Here is a 24,437-nt window from a genome sequence, read left to right on the forward strand (position 1 = left end):
TTGTCTTGTTAATGGGTTTTTCTTTCTCCTTTTTGATATTTGTTTTTTTTTTTTTGTTTTTAATTTTATTGTTATTATTTATTTTTGTTTCCTTTTTGGTTTGCTTTATTTATGAGTTAGTGTATTAATAATTTTATTATTATTATTATTATTATTTTCTGCATTGATGAGGGAACTTGTTGGGTCCCATTCTCACAATACTGCAAGGCAATAAGTTCTGTTATTTACAAAAAAAAAAAAATACGTAAGGCAGTCTTTCCAGTTAAAGTCCCTTAAGTGATCACATAATTATTTATTCAAGATTATTTTAAAATTGCATACAATAAAAAGAAAGAAAAAAAAAAGTCTTCCTTTCTTTCACTTCAGGTAGTTCGAAGAAACAGTTATGAAACAGATATAATATCATTTTTAAAAAACTTATTCTTAAGTCAAGAATTTTAGAGTTCTAAACTTTTTTCCTGTTCTTGAAACTGAACTCTTTATTATAACAAATAAATACAGGTAATATCTAGTTCAGTACATATTTCATTATGTACAGCTAGCAGTGTGTAATATAACAAAGAAACTTCTGGTAGGTAATTCTTCATAATAAAATGGAAATTTTAACTTTCATTTCATTTAATAAATGGAAGACCTTTGTAGCTGTATTTATTTATTTATTTATTTATTCCTGGAAAGTAAGGAAGTTCCTCTAGTTTGAAATAAGAAGCTAAAAGCGATTTGTAAATAAAATGTTTTTGTGACACAAAAATGTTTGAAGCAGATTAAACCTAAAAATAAACCATTAAAATCTGAATGGAAAAATAAGAGGCATAACTTTCTTTTGCAACAAAGATTTTGTTAGACATGGTGACACCTCTGGATAAGGAAGACATACTTTTAATTTTCTTTACTGTATAAAAATCACAAGAAAGAATGCTTTCTAAATCCACAAATATTCCAAGTCCACAAATATTCCAGTTCTTGGAATTTTGGTCCAGTTGGTGGTGGCCCATACTGTTTTTAAGACTGTACATTCTTAGTGCTTCTTTTGACTACAGCTGGATTTAGGGAGGAACATAAACTTCGAGTGCACACAGTGTTTCAGGATGATTTTAAAAAGCAGAAACAAAAAACCGACTTATATCTAAGAAACATATTTCAAAAAAACTTTGTATCACCTTATTTTATGATCACATATAACTGTAATTTAGAAGATATAAAACTGACAAATTAAAAAGCTACTACACTATACAGTTTATTTAATAAAAATGTAATTAATATGACGTGTCACATCAAACGTGTGACAGTCAGTGATGACTGCAAATTAAATAAGAATTTTGTACATTGTGTAATGTGATACAAGCTTGTATTTAAAATATTGCCATGCATTTCAAAGTTCCTTGCAAGAATAACTGGGAAAACTTTTCCTCTGTATATTAAACTTTGGCAAATGTGTGGATGCAGATGAACTGATTTTCCCAACATGAAAAAACTGACCATTCATTCCCACTTATGATTTATTTTATGTCTTTTGTCTGCCCTTTTTTTTTTCGTTATCATTTCATTAATCCTACTATATATTTAAACTGTTGTAAAGTTTACTTGTTTTTAATTTTAATACAGTCATAATTTCCATTGCTGCCTCACTTTGGCTGCTCTGTTTACTCAGTGAGCTCTTTAAATGCAGGCTGTCTTTTAATTTGTGTTAACAGTTCTTATCCGGTTACCTCCATGTCCAATCAAAGCTGTTTTCAAGTTGCTCAACCTTGCTGCTATGAAGCGTACAAACCGTACAGCTGTGATTTCATTGCTGATATACTGTTAGGATGAAGCTAGCACATGCAAGAATCACACTTCATTTTGCTTTGTAGGCATATCTTAAAATACTGCCAAAACTATAGAATAACTGGATGTCATTTCTCTACTGGCACACCAACTAGCTATAACAAACCTAACTACACAAAATTACAAAATATTCCCTGCCCTTGGTTTATAGACTGTCCGGGAGAGTCAGTTCTGACCCTCGGTTTCCACCTCAACATATCTTAAGTTTTTCTTTTTCAATTCTGACGATCTGCTGGTATTTCACAGAAATCTGGATGGCCTTAAACTGATGATTCTGGTCTTTGCTTAATACTGCTACTTATTCTGGCCTGAAAGAGAATTCTTTCCTGTTCCTGATATCCCAGTCAGCAGTTGTTGCTGTTTTCCAGTTAAATGTTCAATATTGCCGATGTTACTTAAATACATTCCACTACATAACTCCAAAGATGACAGTCATCCACCCTTTGAAGGAAAAAAAAAATCAAAACAAAACTAGATTCTCAAAATGGTGATTTGACATGTAGTTGTCAACATACTTCCTCAGGATGACTGGAGTCTAATTAGGTCCTTCACTCAGACCCGTTTCTTGAACAAATAGAGTAAATGTCAACACTAAATAGCTGTGCTCCAGGATGATCAGCACCTTGGTTTCTGTTCAAGGCTGTGAAGGATATTTTGCTTTTGAGATCTTTCTACTTCTTCTTTCTGCTAAGACCTGTGACCAGACCTGTGACCCATGAATACCTCTTTTTCTTCTAGTGTAATCTTTCTTTTCCCTGTCTTGTTATCCAAGTCCTGTTTTCTTTGGTTAGAGAGACAGAGCCTGAATAGTTTCCACCCTCCTTCCCCAATTTCAGCCTTAAACAAAAATCCACATGGAACTTTTCTATCATAAAGTTATGGTTTTGCAATTAAAGCAACCAAGTTGTTTTCCCTCCCTATAATCAAAGTCAAAAGACAGTTACCTATAGAGGCATATAATTTTGTGATGACCCTGTGTTAATTATATTTTTGAAAATAAGAGAATTGCACAAAATAAAATTCCTTGTTCAAGAAGAGATGAACAAGTAATAACCCCAAGTTTCATTTGTATCAGTCTCTACAGTTAGTCAAACAATAAATGGCAGAGTCCAGACTTTTGTCAGGGCAGCTTTTATTCAGTCAGTTTTCTTCTGCTGCACTCAGTAGCCATTGTGCTGTCAGAGGTGCTTCTAATGCGTTCTTCAAGCAAAAGACATCACTGGAGAAAGGTCATCAAGAACTGCAGTCATCCTGGCACGCAACACCTTTACTTTTCTACAAAATGATGTTGCAGAATCTCACACTTCTTACTCTTCTCTGATTTATCTGTAGTGAAGTAGATATTTCACAAATTATTTATGGAATAATTATGAAAAATAGAAAGTTACCTGTACATCTAGAAAAGCCATGTTGGGTATGGTAAAAACATTTAGCAACTAAACATTGTAGGTAAAGGTATGAGGACAGTAGTTCTTCATTACGTAGTTCTGTAGGATATTGAAAACTACAAATTTTCACGTATTTGCAGAAAGAGCTGATTTGGAAGGAGCTCCGTCCTATTGCTAGATGTCACAAAATTGGCACTACTCACATCAGAATGCTACTTTACAGAATAAATCCAGTCTTGAAAATAAGTAGTGTATTGCCCACAGTCACTTTAAAAGCACAGCTCCCCTGGACTTACTTGAAAACTTATTATTGTATGAATAGACTATTGCTACTGGTTACAACAGAATATGGTTGTTCAGCTTATTTTGAGTTTGTAGTTATTCTACGAGAGTTGCAAAAGTATTTTGAATTTTCAGAATTTATTTGTTTCAGAATTTCTTTACAATATTATCCAATCTTGACTTCCAAGCCTGCAAGTGAATTTGCTTCTTGATGTATTTGTAAACAGTGACTGTAGAACGGGCACAAAGACATACAAATAAACTAAGTTCAAAATCTAAATGATTTTTTGCTCCTTCCCTGCAGTTCCTATCATGCAGCAGTCAGTAGTGACTGCATAGGAATATAAACTCACCGTTGCTGCACTATCTTTAGGGAACCTTTAACTGTCATAGAATCACAGAATGTATGAGGTTGGAAGAGACCTCTGGAGGTTAGCTTATCTAATCACATGCTCAAACAAAGTTATTTAGAACTCAAGCAGAGTCACCTATATCATAATATTCCTTAGAATACTTCTATGTCAATGGAGAAGTCAAATTTCTGGGGTGCACTTAAGATTCTAAGAAGAATTGAAGTGTTCTGTTTCTGGAAGCTTTGACATATCATGAAAATATCTGACTTTTATTGATACAATTCAGATAGATTCATTGTTGCAAAAATCTGCATTATTATTTATTTTCATGCTTTTCAACTACTTAGTGTAGATCTATGCCAACAAATAGGAAAACAAAAGGTGCAATAGAATGCCATTGTTTAGACTAGTCAGTAGTAGTACTACAGACATTTATTGACAACGTTAGCTGAAACAGTAAGTATTGTACAACCAAGATTTTGCTCAATAAGAATAATATCATTAAAAATATTAACTAGAACTTGCTCACATATTGCACTATATCATTATAAGATAATAATAAGAGAGAGAATCTAGAAAATGGATGTCTATTGATTACCTCAGGTAGAAAGAAAAAACAAAAGTGTAAAGGTGACTAACTGTGGAAGTTTCAGATCCATGCCTCATTTCTGAAGCATTCTACATTAATAAATCTGTTTGAATAATAACTGTAAATATTACTGGTAGATGTTACCAGATGGCTTTACAGGTAAACTAAATCATGAAATACATTAGAATGTGGAATTGTTATCAATTAAGAAATTGCATATTTATGAGTGCTGGAGGCCAGACCCTTAATCCACCCCCTCCAACTCATCTCTAATGCATAACAACAAGCTGTGTGGTGTGGTTGACATGTTGAAGGGAAGGGATGCCATCCAGAGGGACTTTGACAGTCTTGACAGGTAGGCCTGTGCAAACATCATAAACTTCAGCAAGGCCAACTGCAAGGTTCTGCATCTGGGGCAGGGCAATCCCAAGCACAAATACAGGCTGGGCAGAAAATGCATTGAGAGCAGCCCTAAGGAGAAGAACCTGTGGGTTCTGTTTGATGAGGAGGTCAACATGAGGTGTCAGTGTACACTTGCAACCCAGAAGGCCAATCGTATCCTGGGCTGCATCAAATGAAACATGACCAGCAGGTCAAGGGAGGTGATTCTTCTCCTCTACTCCACTCTTGTTAGATCCAACCTGAAGTACTGCATTCAGCTCTGGGGTCCCCAACAAAGGAAGGACAAGGAACTGTTGGAGTGAGTCCAGAGGAGAGCCATAAGGATAATCAGAGGACTGGAACACCTCTCCTACGAAGACAGGCTGAGGGAGTTGTTGTTGTTTACCATGGAGAAGAGAAAGCTCCAGGGAGACCATCCAGTACTTAAAGGGGTCTACAGGAAAGCTGAAGAGGGACTATTTATTGGAGAGTGTAGTGACAGGACAAGGGGTAATGATTTTAAAACAGAAGAGGGGAAAGTTAGATTACATGTTAGGAAGAAATTCTGTACAATAAGAACAGTAAGGCACTGGAACAGGTTGCCCAGAGAAGCTGTAGATGCCCCATCCTGGGAAGTGTTCAAGACCAGGTTGGATGTGGCTTTGAGCAACGTGGTCTAGTAGAATGTGCCCCTTCTCCTGGCAGGACGGTTGGAACTAGATGATCTTTAAGGTCCCTGACAACTCAAATCATTCTATGATTCTATAAAATAATAATAACACAAAAGTAACTTATGTTTTAGATTCTGAAAACATTGAAAACTTAGGCTATACTCTTCAAAGAGGTTTGTTTGAAAACGTAGTCAGAACCTTCCCTCTAACAGAAGCCTTCATTATTTGTTAACCCTTAATCATTGCATTTACTTTAGACATATATGAGATAATTAAGAGAGTTAAGGAAGGTAAGTTAGTGCCATTAAGATATTCCGCCTCACTTCCATTCAAGCACTTCTTAAAGGATTTGAGCTGATTTGGTAAATCAGAAGAGGCCTATGCTCAGTTTCAAGATTCTTATAGGGCAAGAATATCTAAAAAACTTTGAGAACATACCAGTGATATTAAGTCTTGAAGATATTTCTTGTTTCCTCATGTGATTTCACACAATACTTACTTTCATAATCGCACAGTGGTGTGGTTCACATAATGACAAACTTGCTCATAAATTTCATCACTGTTATGTCTTAAATAAACAACTTAATATTCAAGTTCTATATTAGATCATTATAGCATAACATATATAATAACATATTATAAGTAATATATAATATATTGTCCTGTCCTGTTTTTGGCTAGGGTAGAGTTAATTGTCCTCTTAGTAGCTGGTATGGTGCTGTGTTTTGGATTTAGGATGAGAATAATGTTGATAACACACTGATGTTTTAATTGTTGCAGAGCAATGCTGACTCTAAGACACGGACTTTTCAGCTTCTTGCTCTGTCCTACCAGTGGGCAGGCTGAGGGTGCAGCAGGAGCTGGGAGGGGACAGACCTAGGACAGCTGACCTGAACTGGCCAAAGCGGTATTCCATGCCATCTGATGTCATGCTGAACAATTATATGTGGTGGCTGGCCAGGGTGGGGGGACCGGCTGCTTGGGAATAGGCTGGGCATCAGTCAGTGGGTGGTGAGCAATTGCATTGTGTATCACTTTTGCACACATCATTTATTATTATTTATTATTATTATTATTATTATTATTATCCTTTATTTTCTGTCCTAATAAACTGTCCTTATCTTAACCCGCTGGCTTTATTTTTTCCTGATTCTCTCCCCTATCCCAGAGAGGAAGGGGGGAGGGTGAGCAAATGGCTGTGTGGTGCTTAGCTGCCAGCTGGGTTAAACCACAACATATATATAATAAGATATAAAATTATATTATGTTTTTTATTTGTAATATGATCCAATACTAATGATTCAGATAGACTGTATTTACACATTAAACAATACATTTAAAACAACAACAAAACTGATCACTTCATCAAAATGTTTTCCTAACTATGCGGGCATTATAAATTACATAGGATAATTTACTGTGGTTACAAACCAATTTCAATAAAGGATTAGTCTAACAGCTTCAGATTTTCAAATGCTTTACATAAGTAGGAAAACAAAGAGTCTTGGAGTTTGTTGTTGGTTGGAGATTAGGAGTTACTGATGGTATTCTAATCAACTGTCTATACTACAAATGGATTTACCTACGTTAATCATTCTTGGATCAGTGAAACAGAGGCAATACTTGCAATATTAATTTTTTCTTCTGATTATTGAAATAGTTTTTATGTCTATCCAGACAAACACATTTTCAGAAACATAATTTCAACTTGACAGTGTCAAAATGGTTCTGATCTGATATTAAGCTCTGGAAAAGAACAGTTTTTCATCCTTGGCCATTTGCTGTAATGCTTTCCCAATCAATAAGCAGCATAAAATGTACTAAGTTATTTTTGCAAGTGAGTTTTACATGTTTAAGTGGATACTCTATATTAACTTAGGATGATAAACTAATGAATGCTTCATGCCTGTGTGCTCTGCCAATAGCAAATAATGAAACTTTTAACCAGGATGACTATCAGAGTTCCAAATACTTGAGAAGATATTGCAGTGTTACTACTATACCAGAACACTTAGTGCAAAAAGGAGAATAAAATTAGGATCTGTAAATGTGTAAGCCGTCCCCTATTTAAAGGTTACCCACCTAAAAACAAACAAACAAACAAAACAAACAAACAAAAAAAAATTTTTGCTCTTCTTAAAAGACACAAGAGTTTTTTTAGGTACTGAATGTATTCCCACTTATGTTGACTATCCAAACCCTGTGAATTACTCTGAGCACTCAGATTTCCACTAAGGTCTTGTAAGAAGAGGTGAATCACACCGTTGTATCATACCCAGAAGAGTGCAACTTACATAATGGAAAGAGGAGAGGATCTCATGTAAATAATGAGGGGATAGAAATTCCTAAGGTTTTAGGACTGAGCTTTGAGAATATCATCTCCTAGTATTTCTTTAAATACTTTCCACTTGGCAACAGCAGTTTGAATGTTTTTGGAATATATTCATCTCTTATGCTCGCATATATTTGTCATAGGGCCTTTAAAAAGTTTCAGCAGACCAGTTCAGCCTTTAGAGGGAAATGTAACTACACTTTTTATTTCTCTGCTCCTGCAAATGCTTATCCAAATGCATCATTTTAAATAAAAGACTCACCTCACTGAGTACAGTGCCAATGCTAAAAGTATGCTTAGAGTTATGCTGTGCATAGGCAATTAGTGTGAACCTTTGTCTATATAACCTATTTGATATTTATTGCATAGATAATTGATATAATACTAAATACAAAAATTGCATAGAGAGGTACAAAAGTGTATGCTCAGCTCTGTATTTAAGTGTACATTTTTGCTAACTACACAAAAGAATAATATTGTAGCTTAGGATGTCAGCTCTCAAGAGCCCTCTCTTAATATTAGCGGAAGCTTTCTGTCTTGCAGTTCCCCTTGGAAGTAGATTTCTCCAGGCACTGCTTCTGCAGGTTGGGAGAACAGTAAATAAAGAAAAGCACAGGTCATTGATATAGACCAACCTGAATCATGAGGTAAACTAGGCACTGACTGTGGTGGTTTTACTCGGGTGGGTGGCTGAGCTCCACCACAACCGCTCTCTCACTCCCCCTCCTCAAAGAGGAATGGGGAGAAAATACGATGAAAACAGCTCAAGGGTTGAGATAAGGACGAGGAGATCACACAGTAATTATCGTGACGGGCAAAACAGACTCAGCGTAAGGAGATAGTAAGATTTGTTACCTATTACTAACAAGCTAGAGAAGTGAGAAACAAAGGAAAGAAACCAAAAGCACCTTCCCCCCCATCCACCCTCTTTCACCTCCTCGCCCCGAGCGGCGCCGGGGAACGGGGGAATGGGGGTTATGGTCAGTCTATAGCACTTCTTCTCCACCACTCCTTCTCAGTCACTCTCATCCCCTGTGCTGTGGGGTCCCTCCCACAGGATGCAGTCCTTGGTGAACTGATCCAGCATGAGCTTCCCACAGGCAGCAGTTCCTCAAGAACTGCTCCAGATACAGGTCCGTACCACGGGGTCCATGCCTCAGGAGCAAACTGCTCCAACCTGGATCCCCCACAGGCAGCAGCTTCTGCCAGGTCACCTGCTCCTGCGTGGTCTCCTCTCCACAGGCTACAGGACTGGCCCGTAATCTGCTCCGGCAGGGGTCTTCCACAGGCCGCAGGCTCCGTCAGTGCAGGTCCACCTGCTCCACCGTGGTCTCCTCCACGGGCTGCAGCGTGGAACCCTGCTCCACCGTGGTACTCCATGGGCTGCAGGGGGACAGCCTGCTTCACCATGGTCCTCACCACAGGCCGCAGGGGACTTCTGCTCCGGCGCCTGTAGCACCTCTCCCCCTCCTTCTTCACTGACCTTGGCGCCTGCAAGGCTGTTTCTCACTCCTCTCACTCTCCCAGCTGCTGTGTGGCACAGCATTTTTTTTTTTTTCCTTTCTTAAATATACTCTCACAGAGGCGCAAAACAACATCACTTATAGGCTCAGCTCTGGTCAGCAGTGGAGCCCTTACCAAACATGGTGCAGCCTCTAGATCTTTCTCACAGAAGCCACCCGATGGCCCCCTGCTACCAAAACCTTGCCACATAAACCCACTACACTGACAAATGTGTGTTTAAAGACAAATCAAATACATGGTGAAAAAAAAAATGTAGGCCATCCTCACAAGACAGACAAATTTGTCTAACAACACTGAAAAATACATACTAGGATCATAGACAAGTTTCCTTACTCAGTGACTTACTGAGTCATACAATTCTAGTAAAGGCAAACAATATTTGAAACTTCCCTTTGTGGCTATGGTTCTACTTATTGCTTCCTTCTTATCTAAAATTAAATGATCAATCATAAATACATACCAATCATTACTGTTTGTTATATCTCTGGTCATTATGTCACATGTATCTATAGGAGTAGGAAGGGGAGCAGGGTTCTGCAGAAGGCATGTATATTATTTTTCTACTTAGTAACACTAAGACATCAGAATATTTATTAGGCTATGATGAACAGCATCCTGGTATCAATAAATGGAAGAGAAACTGCAATAGCATTTATTTGCTCTGGTAATTTAAACTGTGATGATGACCCAGTAGAATATTTGATGTTTGAAAGCATGAGACTGGTAGAAATATCTACAAACATTTTTTCCTTTCTTTTTTCTGTCTTTGTAAAGACAGAATGTTGCAAACACACAAGAGCACTCTCTTAGTTCTTCCTTCCTGGTGTTTGAGGAGTTACCAAGAAAAATAACAATCCTCATTGAAACAAAATCATTTAAGTTACAGTTTTATTTTTGCTGCAAATAAAATACTCATTTTCTCCAGATTGCTTCTTAGTGAAACCATACATAAAATAATTTTCATAAATCTGTGACTTTCCTGTGTACAGAAAATAAGTACAAACCCAATACCTCTTTTTAAGAACAAAAAAATAAATAAATAAAAATAAATAAATAAACACTACATAGCACATAAAAGTACTAACTATTAATGAACTATTTATCATAGAATCATAGAATATCCCAAGTTGGAAGGGACCCGTAAGGATCACCTAGTCCAACTCTTGGCACCGCACAGGTCTGCCCAAAGTTTAGACCATGTGACTAAGTGCACAGTCCAATCTCTTCTTAAATTCAGACAGGCTTGGTGCAGTGACTACTTCACTGGGGAGCCTGTTCCAGTGTGCGACCACCCTCTCGGTGAAGAACCTCTTCCTGATGTCCAGCCTAAACTTCCCCCGCCTCAGCTTAACACCATTCCCACGGGTCCTATCACTGGCATTTACAGTGAATAGGTCACCTGCCTCTCCACTCCCCTTCGCGAGGAAGTTATAGACCGCAATGAGGTCTCCCCTCAGCCTCCTCTTCTCCAGGCTGAACAGGCCAAGTGCCCTCAGCCGCTCCTCATACGTCTTCCCCTCTAGGCCCATCACCATCTTTGTAGCCCTTCTCTGGACACTCTCCAACAGTTTCACATCCTTTTTGTACTGTGGTGCCCAGAACTGCACACAGTACTCGAGGTGAGGCCGCACCAGCGCAGAGTGGGACAATCACTTCCCTCGACCGACTAGCAATGCCGTGCTTGATGCATCCCAGGATACGGTTGGCCTTCCTGGCTGCCAGGGCACACTGCTGGCTCATATTCAACTTGCTGTCAACCACAACCCCCAGATCCCTCTCTGCAGGAGGGACTAATTTATACTTAAATTACTTTTATAAAAATAAAAGTACTAGGTATTAAAAGTGTTAACTAACTAAAAGTACTCTACCACATCACAAGCTTCACAGTATCACAGTATCACAGATTTCTAGGTTGGAAGAGACCTCAAGATCATCGAGTCCAACCTTCGACCTAACACTAAGTACTCCACTAAACCATATCGCTAAGCTCTACATCTAAACGTCTTTTTAAGACCTCCAGGGATGGTGACTCCACCACCTCCCTGGGCAGCCCGTTCCAATGCTTAATAACCCTTTCGGTAAAGAAGTACTTCCTAACATCCAACCTAAAACTCCCCTGTCGCAACTTTCGCCCATTCCCCCTCGTCCTGTCACCAGGCACGTAGGAGAACAGACCAACCCCCACCTCTTTACAGCCTCCTTTAAGGTACCTGCAGAGTGCAGTAAGGTCGCCCCTGAGCCTCCTCTTCTCCAGGCTGAACAAGCCCAGCTCCCTCAGCCGCTCCTCGTAAGACTTGTTCTCCAGACCCCTCACCAGCTTGGTCGCCCTTCTCTGGACTCGCTCGAGCACGTCCATGTCCTTCCTGTAGCGAGGGGCCCAAAACTGAACACAGTACTCAAGGTGCGGCCTCACCAGAGCCGAGTACAGGGGCACAATCACTTCCCTAGACCTGCTGGCCACACTGCTTCTTATACAGGCCAGGATGCTGTTGGCCTTCTTGGCCACCTGGGCACACTGCTGGCTCATATTCAGCCGACTATCAACCAATACTCCCAGGTCCTTCTCGGCCAGGCAGCTTTCCAGCCACTCATCTCCCAGCCTGTAGCTCTGCTTGGGGTTGTTGCGCCCCAGGTGCAGGACCCGGCACTTGGCCTTGTTGAACCTCATACAGTTGACCTCAGCCCATCGGTCCAGCTTATCCAGATCCTCCTGCAGAGCCTTCCTGCCCTCGAGCAGATCGACACACGCACTTAGCTTGGTGTCATCTGCAAACTTACTGAGGGTGCACTGGACGCCCTCATCCAGATCATCGATAAAGATATTAAAGAGGGCCGGCCCCAGTACCGAGCCCTGGGGGACACCACTAGTGACCGGCCTCCAACCAGATTTGACTCCATTCACCACAACTCTCTGGGCCCGGCTATCCAGCCAGTTTCTAAACCAGCGAAGCGTACGCCAGTCCAAGCCCCGAGCAGCCAGTTTCTTGAGGAGAATGTTGTGGGGAACTGTGTCAAAAGCCTTACTGAGGTCAAGGTAAACCACATCCACAGCCTTTCCCTCATCCACCAAGCGTGTCACTTGGTCATAGAAGGAGATCAGGTTCGTCAAGCAGGACCTACCTTTCATAAACCCATGCTGACTGGGCCTGATCGCCTGCTTGCCCTGCAAGTGCCGCGTGATGACCCTCAAGATAATCTGCTGCATGAGCTTTCCTGGCACTGAGGTCAAACTGACAGGCCTATAGTTCCCCGGGTCTGTCCTGCGGCCCTTCTTATAGATGGGCGTCACATTGGCTAGCCGCCAGTCAACTGGGACCTCCCCCGATAGCCAGGACTGCCGATAAATGATGGAAAGCGGCTCGGCCAGCTCCTCCGCCAGTTCTTTCAGTACCCTCGGGTGCATCCCATCCGGCCCCATCGACTTGCGCACATCCAAGCTCCGTAGCAGGTCGCCAACCATTTCCTCATGGATAGCGAAGGCCACGTCCTACTCCCCATCCCCTTCCACCAGCTCAAGGCACTGGGTATCCAGAGAACAACCGGTATTGCCGCTAAAGACTGAGGCAAAGGCGGCATTAAGCACCTCAGCCTTTTCCTCATCCTTAGTAACTAGGTTTCCCCTCGCATCCAGTAAAGGATGGAGATTCTCCTTAGTCCTCCGTTTCGCGTTGATATATTTGTAAAAGGATTTTTTGTTGTCTTTAACGGCAGTAGCCAGGTTGAGCTCCAGATGAGCTTTGGCCTTTCTAATTTTGTCCCTGCACAGCCTCGCTACATCCTTGTAGTCCTCCTCAGTGGCCCGCCCTTTTTTCCAAAGATTATAAACCCTCTTTTTTCTGCTAAGCACAAGCCGCAACTCTCTGTTGAGCCAGGCCGGTCTTCTTCCACGCCGGCTCGTCTTTGGGCACGTGGGGACGGACCGCTCCTGTGCCATCACGATTTCCTTCTTGAGGAGCGCCCAGCCTTCCTGGACTCCTCTGCCCTTCAGAACCGCCTCCCAAGGGACTCTGCCAACCAGCGTCCTGAGCAGCTCAAAGTCAGCCCTCTGGAAGTCCAATACAGCAGTTTTACTGGTCCCCTTCCTGGCCTCGCCAAGAATAGAGAACTCTACCATTTCGTGGTCACTCTGCCCAAGACAGTTTCCGACCACCACATCTCCCACCAGTCCTTCTCTGTTTGTGAAGAGAAGGTCTAGCGGGGCACCACCCCTGGTAGTTTCACTGACCAGCTGCGTCAGGAAGCTATCTCCCACGCCCTCCAGAAACCTCCTAGACTGCTTTCTCCGTGCCGTGTTGTGTTTCCAGGATATGTCGGGGAAGTTGAAGTCCCCCACGAGGACAAGCGCCGACGATTTTGCAACTTCTGTCAGTTGCCTATAAAACTCCTCATCCGTCTCCTCATCCTGGTTCGGCGGTCTATAACAGACCCCGACCAGGATGCTAGCCTTGCCGGCCTTCCCGCGGATCCTAACCCACAGGGATTCAACCTTATCATTCCCAGCCTGGAGTTCCACAACATCGAAAGATTCTCTAATGTAGAGAGCCACGCCACCACCCCCTCTGTGCTGCCTGTCCCTCCTGAAGAGCCGATAGCCAGGCATTGCAGCACTCCAGTCGTGGGAGCGGTCCCACCACGTCTCCGTGATGGCAACCAAGTCGTAGCCTGCCTGCTGCATGATGGCTTCCAGCTCCTCCTGTTTGTTAAGCTTGGATTCTGCTTTTTTGAAAGTCCCTTAGAAAAGGGGTGGAGGGCTTGATGGTTGGGGAAAGAAATAGAATAAAAGACAGAGCTCAAGAAATTGTGTGATTGAATGAGATAATTATTTATGTTCTTGCAGCAAACTTTACTGCTTCAGATCCTGCTGATAATACTCAGTATATTGTTGGGTATGCTATGAGTGTAGTTTCAGGAATACATCTCCATCACCACTGTCTTCACTGCATTTTGCTACCTTGAGAGTCAGCATGCAAAGAAAAAAGATTACAGTGGTCTTTTAAGCTGCACCTTTCAAATTGGCTCTGCTCATGTGAATCCTCAAAATCAGCTGCCACTCACTATACAGTCAGCAGGGTCAAGCTTCTATAAATGCCCTGAGACAGCTTGTTATTTACAGCAGATAATGCAAATATGAGAATTTATACCTCCTTTTTTTACATGAAAAGAGGAGTCAGTAACACCAGTGATATTAAGATCAACATCTTTCAGATCCCAAGACCACTACTGTTTTTGATGGTACAGCTTATACCTTCTACTACTGTTTCTAATGGCCCTCAATATGACCTTATGTGTGATCTATTTCTTGAGATCAGAACCAGATAAGATAGAACCTTACCCTTCTCCCTTCTTTTCTCTTATGTACCATCTCCTCAAATTCTTGAAGAAAAATAGCTTCTAAATATTACGTATATGGGATCTCCTTCTGAGACCAGTATCTCCTTGTAGCACCAAAATGAGTTGGATCTAGACAGGGTGATGTGAGACAACATATAGCAAACAACCATTTAGCCACTGAATACCATACCAAGGAGAAATATGCAGAGGCAGATTCTGTGTTCAGAATTGCTCCCTTCTTCAGTACCTCCCACTTCTGAATGATGTTCTTTTTTCTACAGCATCCTCAATGTGCTGAGCGATAGTGTGCTGACCTGTTTATGACCTCAAAAAAAAAGACAGCTTAGGTAAACTTACCTCCTTTCCCCCATTAAGCATATAAGTACAATTGTATTTCTGGGATGAACGTTGGAAGGATTCAGGAGGCGGTGAGGATGATGGCAGAGCTGTTTTGGTGAACAGAGAATGAGGTAAATCTGGAGAAGTGTGAAAATGGAAAGGTAAACCAGAGTCTTGGAATAGAACAGAAAAACTGGAATTTGTGAAAGGAAATATCTAAGAAGGATAAGAAAGCGTAGTCACTTGACAAAGAACATATTAGAGCATATAAGAAGTAGGTAATTCTGGAAAGACATTGTATTTCAGTGTTTGTAAGAGAATGAAAAGAGACTGGTGACTTCACCAGGAGAAAAGAAACCTATCTGAAAATTGTTGCAGAACCAAAGAGGAGGGAAGTGAAAGTAAACTGGAAGAGGGAACCATATCTTTTTTTTTTCTTTTTTTTTCTATTTTTTGATCATAACTGCATTTTGAAAATGCAGAATTTATCTGAGATTAAAAACAGGTATCATGTTTAATGTAACCATAAACACTGTAGTTAAAATTTATTGCACCTTTTGTGTATTTTATGTCAGGGTAGAAGGAATTTTTGCCATTTTATTGGGGGAATCAACCAAGAAAATACCAGCAAATTCTTAGGTTGTGGATTTGATTTTTACCAATTCATGTTTGTGCTAGGTCAGGACGATATATAAAAAGATTATATGAAGCTCATTGAACTATATTCGCATCCTAAAAAAAAAAAAAAAAAAAATTCCACTGAAGTTTAGCATGAATGAATTGTCATTGTTAGAACTTTAAAAAGTTATTTCCTTTGTTGAAAAATAAAGTTGGAAAACTGTGACTAATATGTTATTTTTCTCACAGGGATAGTTTAATCTGGAAAAGTGCACTTCAACACTGAAAAACAAAGGACTTGGCACCCTAGCTTGCTAATAATCTGGATTCAATACAACAGATTTAATCTTACCATTCCTTTTTCATGAATAACTTCTTTGGCTAAAATACAGATTACTCTTGTTATCCTAATTTCTGTTTTAATTGAATTGCTGAGAATGAGAATGATTAGAGAATGTTGTGTGGTGAGCAGATTTGTTTGGATAATGTGGTTTTAACACCTCTTGTTCTGCTCAAAATACAGTCTTCCTTAAAAGGATGTGATAGTTCATAGCTTATATGCTACATTCTGTAACAGAGTAAATGTTCAGTGGGCATGCAGTCAATAATTAATGGATGGGATAGAATAAAACATAAACTGAAATGGTATAAAGGTGTTATAAACAGAGTTGTTATAAGTAAAACATACTTCTGTTTCACTGAAATTAAGTTTATGCAGGTCAGTCCTGGTCATACTGTAAAAATGTTCTTTTTGATATCAAAATTTATAGAACTCACAATATTTTATGTTTTAGGTTGAAAATAAGATGAACACAATGCTCATGAAGAATGTTGGATTAACAGCACTCTATAGTATATAAAGACCTCAGGAATTTTATCTAGATGGACCTGCTAAAAACCTTACAGCTATTTCTGGAGGAAACGTTTAGAAATGAGAAAATAATTTAATATCCTATGAAGTCCTTGACAGAACAGAGTCGAGTAGAGTAGAGTCGAGTCGAGTAGAACTTGGAATGGAGTGGAATGGGATGGGATGGAATGGGATGGGATGGGATGGGATGGATTGGGATGGGATGGAAAGGAAGAGGAAAGGAAGAGGAAAGGAAGAGGAAAGGAAGAGGAAAGGAAGAGGAAAGAAAGGAAAGGAAAGGAAAGGAAAGGAAAGGAAAGGAAAGGAAAGGAAAGGAAAGGAAAGGAAAGAAAGGAAAGGAAAGGAAAGGAAAGGAAAGGAAAGGAAAGGAAAGGAAAGGAAAGGAAAGGAAAGGAAAGGAAAGGAAAGGAAAGGAAAGGAAAGGAAAGGAAAGGAAAGGAAAGGAAAGGAAAGGAAAGGAAAGGAAAGAGGAAAGGAAAGGAAAGGAAAGGAAAGGAAAGGAAAGGAAAGGAAAGGAAAGGAAAGGAAAGGAAAGGAAAGGAAAGGAAAGGAAAGGAAAGGAAAGGAAAGGAAAGGAAAGGAAAGGAAAGGAAAGGAAAGGAAAGGAAAGGAAAGGAAAGGAAAGGAAAGGAAAGGAAAGGAAAGGAAAGGAAAGGAAAGGAAAGGAAAGGAAAGGAAAGGAAAGGAAAGGAAAGGAAAGGAAAGGAAAGGAAAGGAAAGGAAAGGAAAGGAAAGGAAAGGAAAGGAAAGGAAAGGAAAGGAAAAATTGTGCGCAATGCCAGGATAAGAGGCAATGGGCACAAACTGAAACAGAAGAGGTTCCATCTAAACATCAGGAAGCACTTCTTTAAAAGTGTGGGTGATGGAGCACTGGCACAGGTTGCCCAGAGAAGTTGTGGAGTTTCCTACCTGAAAGGAAGTTGTGAAAGCTGGGGGTCAGCCTCTTTTTGCAGATAACCAGTGATAGGACTAGAGGGAATGGCCTCAAGTTGTGCCAGGGGAGGTTCAGGTTGGAAATTAGGAGACATTTCTTCTCAGAAAGAGTGGTCAGGCATTGGAATGTGTTGCCCAGGGAGGTGGTGGAGTCACCGTCCCTGGAAAGGTTGAACATGATGTTTAGGGACATGGTTTAGTGGGTGACATTGGTAGTAGGGTGGTGGTTGGACCAGAAGATCTTGGAGGTTTTTTCCAACCGTAATGATTCTATGATTCTATGACAACCTTCAGTTCCTGGGCAATCTGGTCTCGAAGCTGCCGGAGCAGAGGTGTTGGAAGAGATGACATCCAGACTTCCTTTCCAAGCAGCCTCAACTGTTCTGTGATTCTGTGGTTCTGTTAGTTTGTGACTTGAACATAATATCAAATCAGACACCATTTTTGCAATGTTAATGGGAGTTATGTTGAGGAAAAAACTGACTTAAACTGATCAGGTTCATCAGAAAAGGTTTGAACTTAGCCATCCTGAGGTAGACTCAAACCCAAGACAGGACATGAGAGGGAATACTTCAGAAAAAAAAATCTTGTTTTGATACTAGAAATTTAGCATATTGTTGTTGAAATATTAATAGGCCCACAGCAATAATGACTTTAAAATATTAATTGTAAGTAACTGTATGGAGGGACATGCTAATATTTTTTTTTTTTACATTCTTCTTTTAATTTCTCTCATTCTATCTTTTAACATTCCATAATGCAGCAATGCTCCTATGATAGTCTGTGTCTTGCACCTTCCTTCCAGTGCTATGTCTCTTGATTTACAAGAGGAAAGGAGTTAACATGAGAAGAATGAAGAAACACTCCTTCTCTCAGATGACTGGGCAGACTAATGCCATAACAATCTTCTATTCAAGAAGCAAAAGGACCAGGGTTTGGAAATAAACAAAGACTTCTCCTACTCCTCCCTCTACTCCCTGCTCTGCTGCCAGACAGCACAGCACTGCCATATACAATGGTGTGATCTGAATCTCTTTAATATTTAGCGAGAGGGAACGTTTAGATTTATGTGGCTTCCATCTTGTTGCTAGTTTTTGAGACATTCTGTTTTCTACAAGGTATTTTCCAAAACTTTTATATAAAAGAGGCTACATAAACTAAATAGTGTCTCCTTAGGAAGTTGAAGTCAGTATTCAAATAAAAGATTAACAAAATCTTTCAATTGTGTGAAACAGTTACTAAATTAGAATCTTCCTTTTATTCCTGAGTTTTAAAATATGTGAATTCAATTACTTACTGTAAGGACTTACAACAAGTGGTGTTCTAAACACTATGACCTCTGATCTATGGGTACAAAATGGTGCATTTTATTTCCCTAGATCATGAAAGCAAACATAAAATAATCATACATTAATTAACGTATGGTAGCTCTGATCATTGTAAAAGGTGTGAACTGGCAAGCTGTTATTTGTCTACTTTTTTTTTTTTATTGAATCAAATTTTCCTCTTTTGATATTAGAAAATATTCATGATATTCTAGTCGTAGTACTCTGTTGCTGTCATTAAAATATACAGGTACCTGCTTCCCATGAAGGCTACTTTTTGAAACCAGAAGGAAACAAAGGAAAAAAAAATCCATCTACTGTACTGTATTCAAATTGAAAACAAATCTTGACACAGACCTTCTGCACCTGTGTGCATACATGCATTATATACATATGCATGAATTTTTAAGAAAAATAGCACCAGATTGTGTTCTGTATTCTGAGTATAATGTTTTTAAATTGTTAGCAGAGTTCTCACTACATCTGAGATACCCTAAATACTCTAGAAGTAAAAGACAAAGCTGTCTCCGCTATCTACAAATCTTATTTACAGCTTTCCCTACATATGCTGCTGTTTATTTTCAGTTTGTGGCACATACTCTACTGCACTCTGATAAAGCTGATCCTGCTTCATCATCTCCAAGTCCCTACAGATTTTCATGTACTCTTTGAATAATTTCTAGTTTTCTTTTTTTTTTAAAAAAAAAAAAAGCACAAACACTTTTTTTTAAAAAAAAAAAAAAAAGCACAAAGCTAATACAAGAAGTTTCCAGCTTCCTTTGTACTTATGTGCTGCATCCCCTAGTTGCACCACCCTTTTCACACTCCCTTCACTGCTAACTCCATTGCATGGGCCAGTAGTACAGCAACTGGCAGTGACCAGCAGAATGAAGAGTCTGGGACCAGTGTACAGACCAACTTGATGACTAACCATGTTGGCTGGGTAAGGATCTGACTATCAAATGTCTCCCTTTTGGGATGATGGGGCAGTAGAGTGGATCTTTTCTGCTAGCAAACCCCAGTTTCCACAGAAGAAAATTTTGAACAGGATTTAAAACCTGTAGGGTATAAGACAAGAATCCTTCTCTGAAATGGAGATAAAAGATGCTGGCACATACAGAAGTTGTATGGAATGCCAGACAGATCATGCAAATATATAAAGCCTCATCTCATTAAGGCAGCAGGAAAATAATAGTGAACGTGGCAAAAATTATCATAAAAGTTTAAACTAAAACCACTTTCTTCTCCCTACCTCTGTCTCAAACTATGTTATATGAATCACAAATGTTTACAAGATAAAGACACGTACTGAGAATGTCTGCTGAGGTATTATTAAATCAGTATTTAAAGGATGTTTACTCAAATAGTGTTAGCTGAACAATTTTTTGCATATATACAACACGTGTTTAGTTGTCCAGTACTGTTACATTATCCTTAATAATGTCGCTTAATAAGAATCGCTCTCCGCGACTCTGGCCAGAAAATTCTCTCTGATGAGAATTTTCAAATATGAGTGTGGCAACTCAGGAATGTTTCTTGTAGTTGTTTTGTAAGCCATGCATCAATACAGTTTTGTGACAAATCATCTGTTAGAATTCAGCCTACAGCTTATTAATCATAAATAACTGTAATAATGCATGGAGCAAAAAATGGGAGAGGCAATTAGAGAGCATCCTTTCTGGTTGTGTACCCCCTTCACTTCTTGATCTTGCAGTGTAGTAGACTAATGTCCATTGGTTCCAGTTGCTAATGGAATTTCCTACTGTGCTAAAGAGCTTAGTGGGATGCCTTTTACCAGGATACAAGCAATAATCCAATGCAGAAAAGCCAAGAGGAAAATAGTATTGCACACTATTAATAGAGTACTATTTAATATGTGAATAGCATGAGACTGAGACATGAGGCAATACAGATGGTCCTTTGAGCTGTACTGGTTGAGCTGTACTGGAAAAATTATGGCAGCTATCACTCAGAGTATGGTCTGAGATAGGTATCTGGATAAACCCTCACTTTTGTTCCGTACTATATAAAAAACTTGCACTGCCGGTACATAGCCTCAGTGAGGATTATGAAAGTAGCTGATGAACAGGGGGAACAAGATTTACACAATTGACTTTGAATGATAAGTCAAAAATGTATTTTTCATAAAAACTCTGAGGGGCCTGGACAGTGACGGTGGGAACAATAAACTCCCAGCCACCCCTGAACGTGTGCGGGATTTGCTGCTCCACCTGGATCCATACAAGTCCATGGGTCTGAATGGGATTCATCCCAGGGTGCTCAGAGAGTTGGCTGACATCACCATGGGAACTCTATCAATTGTTTTTCAATGGTGTCAGGAATCTGGAGAGGTCCCAGTTGACTGGAAGCTGGCAAATGTTGTGCCAATTTTCAAGAAGGGCAAGAAAGAAGACCCTGGTAACTACAGGCCTGTCAGTCTCATGTCAATGCCTGGTAAAATTATGGAAATTATCATCCTGGGAGTTATTGAAGTGCACCTGGGGGACAATGCAGTCATAGGTCACAGCCAACATGGGTTCCCGAGGGGTAGGTCTTGTTTAACAAATTTGATTTCCTTTTATGATAAGATCACCCATCTAGGGGATCAAGGGAAGCCAGTTGATGTAATCTTTGGGGATTTCAGTAAAGCCTCCAATACAGTTTCTCATAGGATCCTACTGGACAAAATGTCCAGTGTACAGCTAGATAAAAGCATCATATGATGGGTGAACAATTGGCTGATGGGTATGGCTCAAAGTGTTATGGTAAATGGGATTACATCAGGCTGGCGGCCAGTCACTAGTAGGGTCCCCCAGGGGTACATTTTAGGGCCAGTTCTTTTCAATGTTTTCATAAACGATTTGGATGTAGGACTTTAGGGTGTTTTGATTAAATTTGCTGAAGATACTAAACGGGGAGTTGATGGCTCTGTTCAGGGTGAAAAAAGCCTTGCAGAGAGATCTGGACAGATTGGAGTGCTAGGCAATCACCAACCGTATGAAGTTTAACAAGAGCAGGTGCCAGGTCCTGCACCTGGGACAGGACAACCCTGGCTATACATACAGACTGGGGGAACCAGAAGCTGGGGAGCAGCCCCACAAAGAGGGATCTGGGGGGTTTGGTTGATAGCAAGTTGAATATGAGCCAGTAGCTCATATGTGCCCTGGCAGCCAAGAGGGCCAACTGTATCCTAGGGTGGATCAAGCATGGCATTGCTAGATGGTCGAGGGAAGTGATTGTCCCGCTCTACTCTGAGCTGGTGCGGCCTCACCTCGAGTACTGCGTGCAGTTCTGGGCACCACAGCACAAAAAGGACGTGAAACTGTTGGAGAGTGTCCAGAGAAGGGCTACAAAGATGGTGATGGGCCTAGAGGGGAAGACATATGAGGAGCAGCTGAGGTCACTTGGCCTCTTCAGCCTGGAGAAGAGGAGGCTGAGGGGAGACCTCATCGCAGTCTACAGCTTCCTCGCGAGGGGGAGTGGAGGGGCAGGCACCAATCTATTCTCTTTAGTCACCAGTGATAGGACCCAAAGGAATGGTGTCAAGCTGAGGCAGGGGAGGTTCAGGTTGGGTATCAGGAAGAGGTTCTTCACCAAGAGTGTGGTCGCACACTGGAACAGGCTCCCCAGGGGCATAGTCATGGCACCAAGCCTGTCGGAGTTTAAGAAGTGTTTGGACTGTGCACTTAGTCATATGGTCAGAATTTTTGGGTAGACCTGTGTGGGGCTCGATGATCCTTGTGGGTCCCTTCCAACTCAGGATATTCTATGATTCTATGATTCTATGGAGTATGTGATACTCAATTTAAAGTGACATATAAAACCCTTTATTCTTCCAACTTAAATAAGTACATAAATAAATGATTCATATCTTTTAAATCTAATTTAATTAGCACTTTAGAGATTGTTCAATGTTTTACAGAAAACATTTTGAAGTTGATAAAATGTGTAAATGTTTTTTCAGTTCAGCGCTGTACTAACCTTACAGTAACATATGGATGCAATCTTGGCAAAAATAGACCACTAGTGTAGAATACTGTCTTTGAAATTTTCACATATTTTGGAAAAAAAATAATCTACTTTATCGAGTAGTTTATAATGGATGAATTATGCTCCTTCATGTTCTACTTCCTCTGATAACAAATAAGGAACATTATAGCTGTGCTACCAAACCACATATATACATGTATGTATGTGTACGAGTGCACTACAATCTTAAGTATAAAGTTTATACTGATGTTAACAAGTGATGACATACACTTAAACAAGAGTAAATATACCATGTTTTATTTTTTTCATAAACTCAGGTTCATTTTTTCAGATTATTATTATTATTATTATTATTATTATTATTAAGCATCAGTACAAAACCTGGACATCTTATATACCAAATTTATTACATCTGTTTTTAACACCAACATAAAATGAAACACATTCATTCCTGATGCAACCTGTGATGCTGGCTGAACAGAAGGAAGAGCTACACAACCTGCTTATGGCTCTAAGATAATAGAAAGCTAAATGTAGTCCCCAAACTCACATGCACACTGTGATACCACATGAAAAATATAAAATGCATTGGTTTATTGCTCCATTCTTCAATGTCACGCAAGGATCACAGCATGAAGAGCACTAAAACAGCTAAGTATACTGATAAAAACTGCTGGGATATAACATTAAGACCTGAAATACCTATTTAGTATGGCCATTTCAAAGCACATACAGCCTGGCAGTCAGTTGACACATTTATTTCAATAAACTAGCATTTTTATTTTCGTTGTTTCACAGTTACGGTGCTGTTTGTTGAAAACAGCATTTTATTGAACAGTTCTTTCTGACAAGACAAAAAGCCATCCATCCAACATCACGTTTACTTTTTCATACAAAGTGATTTTTATACAAAGTCATTTGGCATTTTGAAGGATACTATTTCAAAAGGACTAGTGCTCCTTTAAGTGTAAGATTATTCAGGCGACCATTGTTCATGGTGTAACTGGCAGTGTCAAAAGAAGACAGTGATTTATAGAACCGGGGGAGAGCAAAGTTTATCTTCAATTTTGTCAGAAACAGACTTCACGTTGGCAGCCCTACCTTACAGCAGATGTAAAATAGCATGATATGAAAGAAAGTGTCCAAATCCCTCTCCTCTGCAGAAACGTAGCTATGATCTGCAACAAACTTTGCCAGGATCACCACGGCTGGTATCAGAATTGGTGGCTCCACAGCTGGACTGAGAAGTCTGGTTGCAGTAAATACGCATGAAGTTCCAGATGGGAAGCACCAGTCTGGCAAACCCTGCAGCCGCCTGCCATTTCACGCACGTGTCCGTCTCCCTGCTGACTTGTGGGGCATCCATCCTGATGGGCTCCTGCCACCACACTGGCTGACCAGCACTTTCACCAAGTGCATCCTGACACCTCACTCCCCTTCTGGGCAGGAGGAACCAAGGCACGGAGGGAACGTGCTCTGGGCTTCTGAAGATGCCTACATCTGAACAGTGAGGTTTTTCCCAAAAGGCTTCTCATCGAAATCCTGTTGTTTCCACCCGTGTCCTGTGCGCTGTTCCCTCTTTACAGGGGAGTAATGGGACAGGACAAGGAAAGAAAGGACTTCTTTTCAGCTCCACGGCACCTCCAAGCCGGGCAGGAAATCTGACCCTTCCTCAGAGAGAAA

At 40.3% G+C, this 24,437-nt stretch overlaps 1 protein-coding gene across 25 annotated transcripts in view; it reads left to right on the forward strand.

The window, feature by feature from the left end:
• Positions 1-24,437, forward strand: part of PTPRD (protein tyrosine phosphatase receptor type D) — a 1,402,037-nt gene that overhangs the window by 952,393 nt on the left and 425,207 nt on the right. The window lies entirely within an intron of this gene.

Source organism: Anser anser (assembly GCF_964211835.1).
Source record: "Anser anser genome assembly, chromosome: Z".
Taxonomy (NCBI): Eukaryota; Metazoa; Chordata; class Aves; order Anseriformes; family Anatidae; genus Anser; species Anser anser.